At 54.8% G+C, this 9,631-nt stretch overlaps 3 non-coding genes across 3 annotated transcripts; 1 reads left to right on the top strand and 2 right to left on the bottom strand.

Moving 5' to 3' along the window:
- Positions 1–2,521: 2,521 nt before the first annotated feature.
- Positions 2,522–2,594, bottom strand: TRNAA-CGC (transfer RNA alanine (anticodon CGC)). The gene has a single exon. It is a non-coding gene; the product is annotated as a tRNA-Ala (tRNA).
- A 1,974-nt stretch (positions 2,595–4,568) lies between these two features.
- Positions 4,569–4,641, bottom strand: TRNAR-ACG (transfer RNA arginine (anticodon ACG)). Its single transcript has one exon. It is a non-coding gene; the product is annotated as a tRNA-Arg (tRNA).
- A 4,894-nt stretch (positions 4,642–9,535) lies between these two features.
- Positions 9,536–9,631, top strand: TRNAY-GUA (transfer RNA tyrosine (anticodon GUA)). The gene is made up of 2 exons: positions 9,536–9,572; positions 9,596–9,631. It is a non-coding gene; the product is annotated as a tRNA-Tyr (tRNA).

Here is a 9,631-nt window from a genome sequence, read left to right as displayed (position 1 = left end):
CCTCTGCAGCTGAAATGGGGACTGGCAAAAGGGCTTGTTCCTTTGTGCCTCCTCGGAAGGCTGTTTTGCTGCAGAAGGTGTGTGGTGCAGCTGAGCAAGCAAGGGCAAGCAGCAGGCACAAGACAGCTCTTGGCTCAGAAGAAAAAGAAAAAAAAACACAAGCCAGGTAGGAATCAAACCTACAAACTTCTAACCTGTAATCAGGTACATTAGCCATTGCACCACCAGCCTACAATCACCCAGTGCTCCCAGCTGGGTGTGAAGGGCAAGCCTGTTTCCTGGTGCTCTGTCCAGAGTCCTGTGCCCCGTTCCCCTTCTGGCGGCTCAGGGGGGTTCAGGCAGGTGAGTGTGGAGCTCTCCAGCAGGGTGTTTGGCTCCCGTATTGCTTGGGCAATACAGCATGGCTGGGCATAAAACAGGGCCCACTTCTTAACCTCCCTGATGCTTCCTGGTCCAAAGGAGCTGACATTGGTGCCGAAACAGAAATTGTGCCTAGGTGGAGGGCACCATTGCCTCTCCCAAAGCCTGGCTTTGTGACCATAGGCCCATATGCCAGAGCCTGTGCATCAGCCTTTTCGTTCCCAAGAGCTGTGCATGAAGGACCATGTGCATAGAGGCTTGCAAGGCCAATGCAGCATGCCACCCAGGCTGGGGCTGGTGCCACCTTCATATCAGTGGTGCTCATGCCCTCTAGTTCAGAAAAAAAGGAGTCATTATAGCCAAGAAAGAGTTGAACCTACAAACATCTGATCCGTAGCCAGATGCATTATCCATTGTGCTACTGGCTCAGACATACCAATGTCTCCCAGCTGCTAGGGAAAGTGCTCTCTCCATAGCCCCATGCCCACCTTCCCTCTTGGCAGCTCATGGGGATGCAGGTGGGTGAGGTCTCTTGTGTCTGCCCCTGGCCCTCCCCTTGCCCTTCTTTGTAGAACCGCATCAGACCCCTCATGCAGCAAAACAGTCCTCCTCGGAGGCACAGAGCAGCATGGCAAGCCTTGACTTCAGCTGCAGTGCGGGCTTGTTGGGACAAGAAATAAAGCAGGCAGCTAGAGAAGACTGGTATCAATCACACTACCTCTTGTATGCTAAGCAAGTGCTCTACCAGCTGAACTAATGCCCCATGGGTTACTTAAGGCCTGTGGGGTCCTGGATAAACAGAAAGTGTCCCTCCAGGTCAGGGCAGATTTCCTCTGCAAATGTCAGAAGAGAGCCACACGCATGATCAGAGGTCAGGAACAGTCCTCAGGATGAGAGGCTGAGAGCCATGGGACTCTTCAGCCTGGAAAAGCGCAGGCTCAGGGGTGATCTGATGGGTGCCTATAAGTTTGTAAGGGGTGCTCACTGGGATCTGGGGGAACGTCTGTTTACCAGAGCACCCCAGGGGATGGCAAGGTTGAACAGTCACAAACTCCTGCATGGCCATTTCAGGCTGGAAATGAGGAGGAGCTTCTTTACTGTCCGAGCCCCCAAGGTCAGGAATAGCCTGCCACCGGAGGTGGGTCAAGCACCCACTTTGAACGCCTTCCAGAGACATGTAGATGTTTATTTTGCTTGGGTCCTATGACCCCAGCTGATTTCCTGCCACTGGGGCGGGGGACTAGACTCGATGATCTTCCAAGGTCCCTTCCAGCCCTGATGTCTATGAAATCTATAAGCTCACCAGCGAGGACCTGCAGCAAATAGGTGTTGCTCTGTTTCCCCGGGCACCACCTGGGATATCAAGGAATAATGGCCACAAATTGATTGAGAGTAGGTTCAGGGTTGGTATCAGGAGGCATTACTCTACAGTTAGGGCTTCCAGGCTGTGAAATGGGCTCCCAAGGGAGGTGGTGCTTTCCCCTACATTGAGGGTCATTGAGAGGTGGTTGGATACATATCTGGCTGGGGTATTATGATCCAGCACTCAAGAAGTTGGACTTGATGATCAGTTCAGGGCCCTTCTGACCCTAGAAACTATGATACTTGGTGAAGAGAGCGGTAGTTAGCTGTGCTAGTCTGAAGTCAGTTGTGGGGCACGGTAGCTATGCAGGGGTGAGTGCACTGGCAGGAATCCAGGACAGTTCCACCAGAAAGGGACCCACCTCGTGCCCAGCCTTGCTGAATTACCCAAGCACAATGGGAGCCAAAGAAAGTCCTGGTGAGCTCTACGCCCACCTGCCTGCGCATGGTGAGCCGTCAGGAAGGTAAGGGGGCACTGGGCTCTGCACAGAGCACCAGGAAGTGGGTGCACCCTTCACCAGGACCTGGGTGCCTATAGATATTCATGGGGTAGAGGCAGAATTGATAACATGTCTGACTACAAATCAGAAGACTATAGCCTTGAATCCCCGATTGGCTCATGTTCCCCAGGTCTTTTTCTGAACCAAGAGCTCTCTTGTGCCTCCCGGTTGCCCTTGCTTGCTGAGCCGCACCACACCCCTCATGCAGGAAAAGAGCCCTCCTGCAAGGAACATGCCCCTTGTTTCAGCACTGTACCTTTTACACTGGTATGCCAGGATAAAGTGCAAAAACAAACTGATGGAGAATGTGGGCATCGATCCCACTACCTCTCACATGCGAAGCAAGCGCTCTACCAACTGAGCTAATTCCCCTATGTCTAAAACTCCCTTAAGATTGAGTCCTTAGGCAAACAGAAAATTGGAGCCTCACCCCTTACTAGGCCAGGAAAGGTTCCCTCTGTGCCTGCCAGGGAGGGGGCTGCTACTGAGCTGACCAGGCTTCCTTGGCACATTTTTGGTGAGCCTGGGAGCATGAACATCACTGAGGGTCATGCAGCCAGCACTGAGTCCCCCTGCACTGTTGGATAGGCTGGGGCCCGGGTCGGCTGGCAGGGGCACGAGGCCTTGCTCAGAGCCAAAGGTGCCGAAGGGGCTGGCCCAGGGACTGAAATGGAAATCATGGCTAGGTGGAGGGCACCTTTGACTGTGCCCAAAGCCTCGTGTGTGCGTGTGCCCCAAGCCAACCCTGCTCCCAGCCTGTCCCACAGCGCTTGGGGATGACAGCACTGGCTACATGACCCTCAGTGGTGCTCATGCCCCCTGGCTCACCCTGGACATGCCAAGGAGGTCCAGTCGGCCCAGCCACAGCCCCCAAGCAGGCACAGAGGGAACCTGCCCTTGCCTGGGGGTGCAGGGGGTGCGGGCTACAATGTTGTGTTTGCCAGGGACTCAGTTAATCTTAAACTGAATGGGCATGTAGGGGAATTAGCTCAGGTGGTGGAGTGCTTGCTTCACATGTGAGAGGGAGCGGGACCGTACACCCACTTTCTCTAGCAACTCACGTGTCCTTTTATCCCGGCATGCCCATGCTAAGGATGGAGCAGTGAAATGGAGGTGCAGTGCTGGGCCAGGGACCGTGCTGCTGGGACAGGACAGGACAGGACAGGACAATGCCATACCTCCCTGCCCGGGCCAGCAGAGTGCCCAGCACAGGGGTGGGTGCGGGTCGAGAGGTGGAGTTTGCCCCCCAATAAGTCTGGCCCCAGCCTTGGCCAATGCAACAGTGCTGGGGGACCGCAGCTCGGGCTCTCTAACAACCAGTTGAGCAGAGGGGCCAAGCTGGGGCTGGGACCACCTTCATTTCAGCAGTGTTGTTGCCCTCTGGCTTGCCCGAGGTGTGCCGAGGAGGCCAGGTGGGCCCAGTCGCAGCCCTCTGCCATTCGCAGAGGGAACCTGCCCTCGCCTGGTGTGGGGGGCGTCCACTTTTCTGTTTGCTCAGGGCCCCAAAAGACCTAAACCTAGCAGGGGAGTTAGTGATCACTCTACCATCTGAGCTAAGCACATGAGAGATAGCGGGATCAATGATCACATTCTCTAGCCCTTTGAGTTGCCGTTTGTCCCAGCATGCCCATGCTGCATCTGCAGCTGAAATGGGGACTGGCAAAAGGGCTTGTTCCTTTGTGCCTCCTCGGAGGGCTGTTTTGCTGCATGTGGGGTGTGGTGCAGCTGAGCAAGCAAGGGCAAGCAGCAGGCACAAGACAGCTCTTGGCTCAGAAGAAAAAAAATACAAGCCAGATAGGAGTCAAACCTACTAACTTCTAACCTGAAATCAAGCATGTTATCCACTGCACCACCAGCCTGCAACCACCAAGTATTCCCAGGTGGGGGTGAATGGTGAGCCTGTTTCCTGGTGCTCTGTCCAGAGTCCTGTGCCCCGTTCCCCTCCTGGCAGCTCACGGGGACGCAGGCAAGTGAGTGTGGAGATCTACAGTAGGCTTTTTGGCCCCCGTTCTGCTTGGGCAATGCAGCATGGCTGGGCATAAAACACGGCCCACTTCTTAACCTGCATGAGTCTTCCTGGTCCAAAGGAGCTGGCGTCAGGGCTGAAACAGAAATTGTGCCTAGGTGGAGGGCACCATTGCCTCTGCCCAAAGCCTGGCTTGGTGGCCATAGGCCCATACGCCAGGGCCAGCGCATCAGCGTTTTTGTTCCCAAGAGCTGTGCATGAAGGAGCATGTGCATAAAGGCTTGCAAGGCCAATGCAGCATGCCACCCAGCCTGGGGCTGATGCCCCCTTCATATCAGTGGTGCTCAAGCCCTCTGGCTCGGAAAAAAAGAAAGTTACTGCGAGCCAGGAAGGAGTCGAACCTACAATCTTCTGATCCGTAGTCAGACGCGTTATCCATTGCGCCACTGGCCCACACATACTCTCTTCTCCCAGCTGCTGGGGAAGGGTTATCACACTTCCAGGTGTTCTTCCAAAGCCCCGTGCCCGCCTTCCCTCTTGGTGGCTCATGGGGATGCAGGTTGGTGAGCGTAGAGCTCACCAGCAGGCTATTTGGCCCCCGTTCTGCTTGGGCAACGCAGCACGGCTGGGCACGAGATGGGGACAACTGCTTCAGTGCTGTGAGGCTGCCAGTCTGAAGGGGCTGGTGTGGGGGCAAACGGACACTATGCCTAGGTGGAGGGCACCTTTGGCTCTGTCCAAAGCCTCTTGTGTCTCCTGCCCCATCAAGTTGACCCTGGCTCCAGCTCACTGGCGTTTGGGGAGGGAACCCGCCCTCAACTGGTGGGAGGCCTCCGATTTTCTGTTTGCCAAGAGTCACAGCGCTTCTAGGTTCAGGGGATTTAGCTCGGTTAGTAAATGCTTGTTTGGCATTTGGGATGCAGTGGGATTGATTCCTACTTTCTCCAGCAGTTTGGGGTGTCTTCTGTGCCAGCATGCGCGTGCTACAGCAGAAATGGGGGCTGGGCATGTGCCTCTGAGGAGGGCTGTCCTGCTGCAGGAGGGATGTTGTGTGGCTCAGCAAGCCAGGCCATGCAGCAGGCACTAGGGCTGTGCAAAATTTCACTGGCTGTTTTGTCTTAAAACTTTTTCAATTGATTTCAAGCTCCAAACAGCAGAATCAAAATGAAATGAAGGGCTTCGAAACAGCCTCAAAACAAAACAGGACCAATTGAAACATTTTGACGCAGCCAGGTGGTGGGAGACAGGGGAGAACAGGGCTGTGCTCCCCGTGGCTCCAGGCTCAGCCCTGGTGGGGAGCGCAGCCCTGGCTCTCCCTGCCTCCACAGCTGGGCTGCGGGAAGCAGGGGAAGGGACCTGCGCCCCATCACCCAGTTCCTCTCCCCAGCACTAGGATCAGTCAGGGGAAGGCAACTCAGCACAGCTGGGCTGAATTCCAAACCCCAGCTGGATGATCCCCAGCTGGGCTGAGTTGCTTTTCCCAGTCCCCATGGTAGTGCTCAACTCAGTCCTAGTTCCCAGTTCCCTTCCCCAATCAATCCCAGTGCTGGGGAAGGGAACTGAGTGATGGGGTTCAGTTCCTTTCCCCCGCTGCTGTGGTGCAGCTCAGCAAACAGGGGCAAGCAGCAGGCCCAAGAGGAACATGCCCCTTGGCCAGCCCTCATTTCAGCTGCAGGCGCGCTGGGACAAAAGGCAACCCAAGCTGCTGGCGAATGCAGGAATTGATCCCACTGCATCTTGCATCCCCTGACTGATTTCAGACTAACACAGCTACCTCTCCCTTCACCAAGCTTCATAGTTTCTAGGGTCAGAAGGGACTTGAACCAATCATCAAGTCCGGCCCCCTGCCCTGGGCAGGAACGAGTGCTGGGATCATAGTACCCCAGGAAATATCTATCCAACCTTCCTCTGAAGACCCCCAACATAGGGGAGAGCACCATCTCCCTCAGGAGCCCATTGCACAGCCTGGCAGCCCTAACCATACGGTAATGCCTCCTGATATCAAGTCTGAACATCCTCTCAATCAATTTGTGGCCATTATTTCTTGTTATCCCAGGTGATGGCCAGGGGAACAGAGCATCACTTATTTGCTGCAGGTCCTCCCTGGTGAGTTTATAGATTTCATAAACATCAGGGCTGAAAGGGACCGCAGAAAATTATCGAATCCAGCCCCCCACCCTAGAGCAGGAAGTCAGTTGGGGTCATTGGACCCCAGCAAGATAAGCATCCAGATTCCTCTGGAAAGCGGTCAAAGTGGGTGCTTGACCCACCTCCAGTAGCAGGTTTTTCGAGAACTTGGAGGCTTGAACAGTAAAGCTCTTCCTTATGTCCGGCCTGAAATGTTCATGGAGGAGTTTGTGACCATTCCACCTTGTCATGCCTTGGGGCGCTCTGGTGAACAGACGTTCCCCCAGATCCTGGTGGTCACCCCTTACAAACTTATAGGTGACCACCAGATCACCTGAGCCTGTGCTTTTGCAGGCTGAAGAGTCCCATGACTCGCAGCCTCTCATCGTGAGGACTTCTGGCTCTGCGCACCTTGGAGAACACAGTCCTGATCGTCCAATGGGAACTAGTTCCAATACCGGCACTTGGGGCACTTCCCCAGGTCAGGGGCTTATTAGGAAAGTTTCCCTTAGTCCACAGACCTAAGGGGCCTCCTTGGCATAATTTAGACCCACCCCTCAATAAGTCTCCACACCGGTCATAAGGAGCACTTTATTGATTACAGGGGGTAGGGCAAAAACAGGGTAAAAGGTAGAGCAGTATCAGAGGAATATCAGAGGATTCCCATAGAGCAAACCAGTGTGGCTGAGGTAGCCGTTTTGATCTCACATCTGAGTTACTGTAAGCTAAATATCTAGTGGGATCTCGAGTAGCTTACTCACTCGCATCATCCAGAGGTGGTTGGAGTTTCCTCTGCAGGCAGGGCACTCTTTGAGCATGCGGTTATGAGAGAGCCAGGTTCAGATTCACCTGGGTGACCACATGGCTAATGACTTCCCTTCTTTCTGGACCTGGTCTTTAAATAACCTTTCAGACCTCAGCAGCCCGGTCCAATCAAAGCTGCCAGTCCTGGCCACTACCCAACCAATTAAAAAAAAGCATCACTGGCTACCTGAGCTGGAGAGCGGGGCTTTTCCATCCCCCCCCCCCCCCCCAGGTGACCAGAGAATCCACCTCCGAGGCACCGGGCTTTTGTCATGTAGGCAGGGAGGCAGATCCCCCACCCTGAGGGATTCAACACCAGCCTCTCACGCTGGCAGAGACAGATTTCTGGAGAGGGACAAGAGATGGTGGCATTTCTGCCCCACTCCCAGCTGCTGGTCAGTGTTGAGCCCACTGCCTGGTGCTCGGCCTGGGGCCCATGGGTGGTCGAGTCGGCCCAGCTGCAGCCCCCTGGCAGGCACAGGGGGAACCTGCCCATGTCTGCTGTGGTGTGGCCTCCGATTTTTGGTGGGGCGGGGGGGCCTGAGAAGCCTGAAGACTAAATACCAGGGTACTTCCAGGTACCCCTTTAGACAGCGTAGATTAGAGATGCCTGACTTCGCTGGATTTCAAGAGGCTTGCCGTATACCAGGCATAAAAGGAGGCTGCCGATAAGTTGCCGACTCAGAGATTCACTGTCTGTCTTTGTTGCGTTGTTAAGCTTTGCAAATTTTATGTTTGCTAGATCAATAAACCTTTCTAACATTTTCACCCCGACCACTCTCTCAATCCCAAACCGACCCACTGCAGGCAGCTAGGACAGGGCCCCAGTCATAGTCCTCTGGCATTCACAGAGGGAACCTGCCCTTGCCTGGCAGGGAGCCTCCATTTTTCTGTTTTCCTAGGGCCCCAATAAACCTCAGCACAGCAGGAGAATTCACTTGGATGGTACTGCGCTCGCTTAGCATGTGAGAAGTAGTGGGATCAATTCCTGAATTCATCAGCAGCTTGGGGTGCCTTTCATCAGCTGACATGAAGCCTGGCCAAGGGGCATGTTCCTCTTGTGCCTGCTGCTTGCCCTTGTTTGCTGGGCCACACCACAGCCCTCATGCAGGAAAACAGCCTTCCTAAGAGGAACAGAGGAACATGCCCAGCCCCCATTTCAGCTGGAGCATGGGCATGCTGGGACAAAGCACAACCCAACCTGCTCGAGAATGCAGGCATTGATCCCACTACTTCTGGAAGGTGGGGAAGAGGGGGACATGAGGCTTTGGACAGAGCCAAACGTGCCCTCCACCTAGGCAGGATTTCCCTTTCTGCTCCCACCCCAGCGCCTTCGGACTGGTAGGCTCCCAGAGCTGGAGCAGTGGGACCTGCCTTGTGCCAAGTCCTGCTGCATTGCCCAAGCAGAACAGGGGCCAAACAGGCTGCTGGCAAGCTCTATGCCCACCTGCCTGCAACCCCGTGAGCTGCCAAGGGCAAAAGGGGGCACTGGGCCCTGGGCAGAGCACGAGACACTGAAATCACCCTTCACCAGCAGCTGAGAGGACATGGAGAACCATAGACCAGTGGCACAATCGATAACCTGTGTGACTATGGATCAGACGATTGCAGATTCAGGTCCTACCTGCCTTGTGTAACTTGTCTTTTTTTTTCCCTGAGCCAAGAGCTCTCGTGTGCCTGCTAGCTCTGTGTGAAATGGCACCGTCCCATTTCAACTTGCATTTCCAGGTTTTGTGGAACAACGTTTCGTTTCTAATTTCGTTTTGATTCAACACTCTGTTCTGTTTCGTTTCGTCGAAACAGTGATGCTGTCTCGGGTTGTATCGATGTTTTGTCCATAGGCTATAATGGGGAAGCTCAAAACAGCCTCTCTCATCTGGCACGCAGATAGGGACCCATTCCCGGGAGGGCTGTGAGGGTTGTGCCCGTCCTCCAGGGGTTGAAGACCCCTCTGCCTGGTAGATGAGAGAGGGATGCCGCCTGGGCCTGGGGAGCTGGGGAAGGGAACTCAACCCCATCACTCAGTTCCCTCCCCAGCACTGGGATTGCTTGGGGATGGGAACTGGGACTGAGCTGAGCACTACCTTGGGGCTGGGCAAAGCAACTCAGCTCAGCTGGGGATCGTCGGGCTGGGCTGAATTGCCTTCCCCTGCCTGACCATAGCCCTGGGGCGGGAAACCGAGTGATGGGGCTCAGTTCCCTACTCCAGCCCAATTGCAGCACTGGGGTGGGGAATTGAGCTGGGGCTCAGCTTTCTTCCCCTGTGCTGTGATCGGCTTCTCACTGCCCAAATGGCTGGCTTAATTATCATTCTGCCTTGTGGTCAGCAGCTTTGCTAGGCCACAGGTAAAGCCTTTGTATTCAGCTGCAAATCCAGTTCTCCCTACTCAACCAAACTATTCTTCTTTTAACTGTCCCTTCGATAGCTCAGCTGGTAGAGCGGGGGACTGTAGAGGTATAGTCTAGGCCCATGGGGATCCCTAGGTCGCTGGTTCAATTCCGGCTCGAAGGA

This window comes from Alligator mississippiensis, chromosome 3, assembly GCF_030867095.1.
Source record: "Alligator mississippiensis isolate rAllMis1 chromosome 3, rAllMis1, whole genome shotgun sequence".
Taxonomy (NCBI): domain Eukaryota; kingdom Metazoa; phylum Chordata; order Crocodylia; family Alligatoridae; genus Alligator; species Alligator mississippiensis.
Note: the sequence above shows the minus strand (reverse complement) of the source record. Positions and strands in the feature narration are given on the sequence as shown.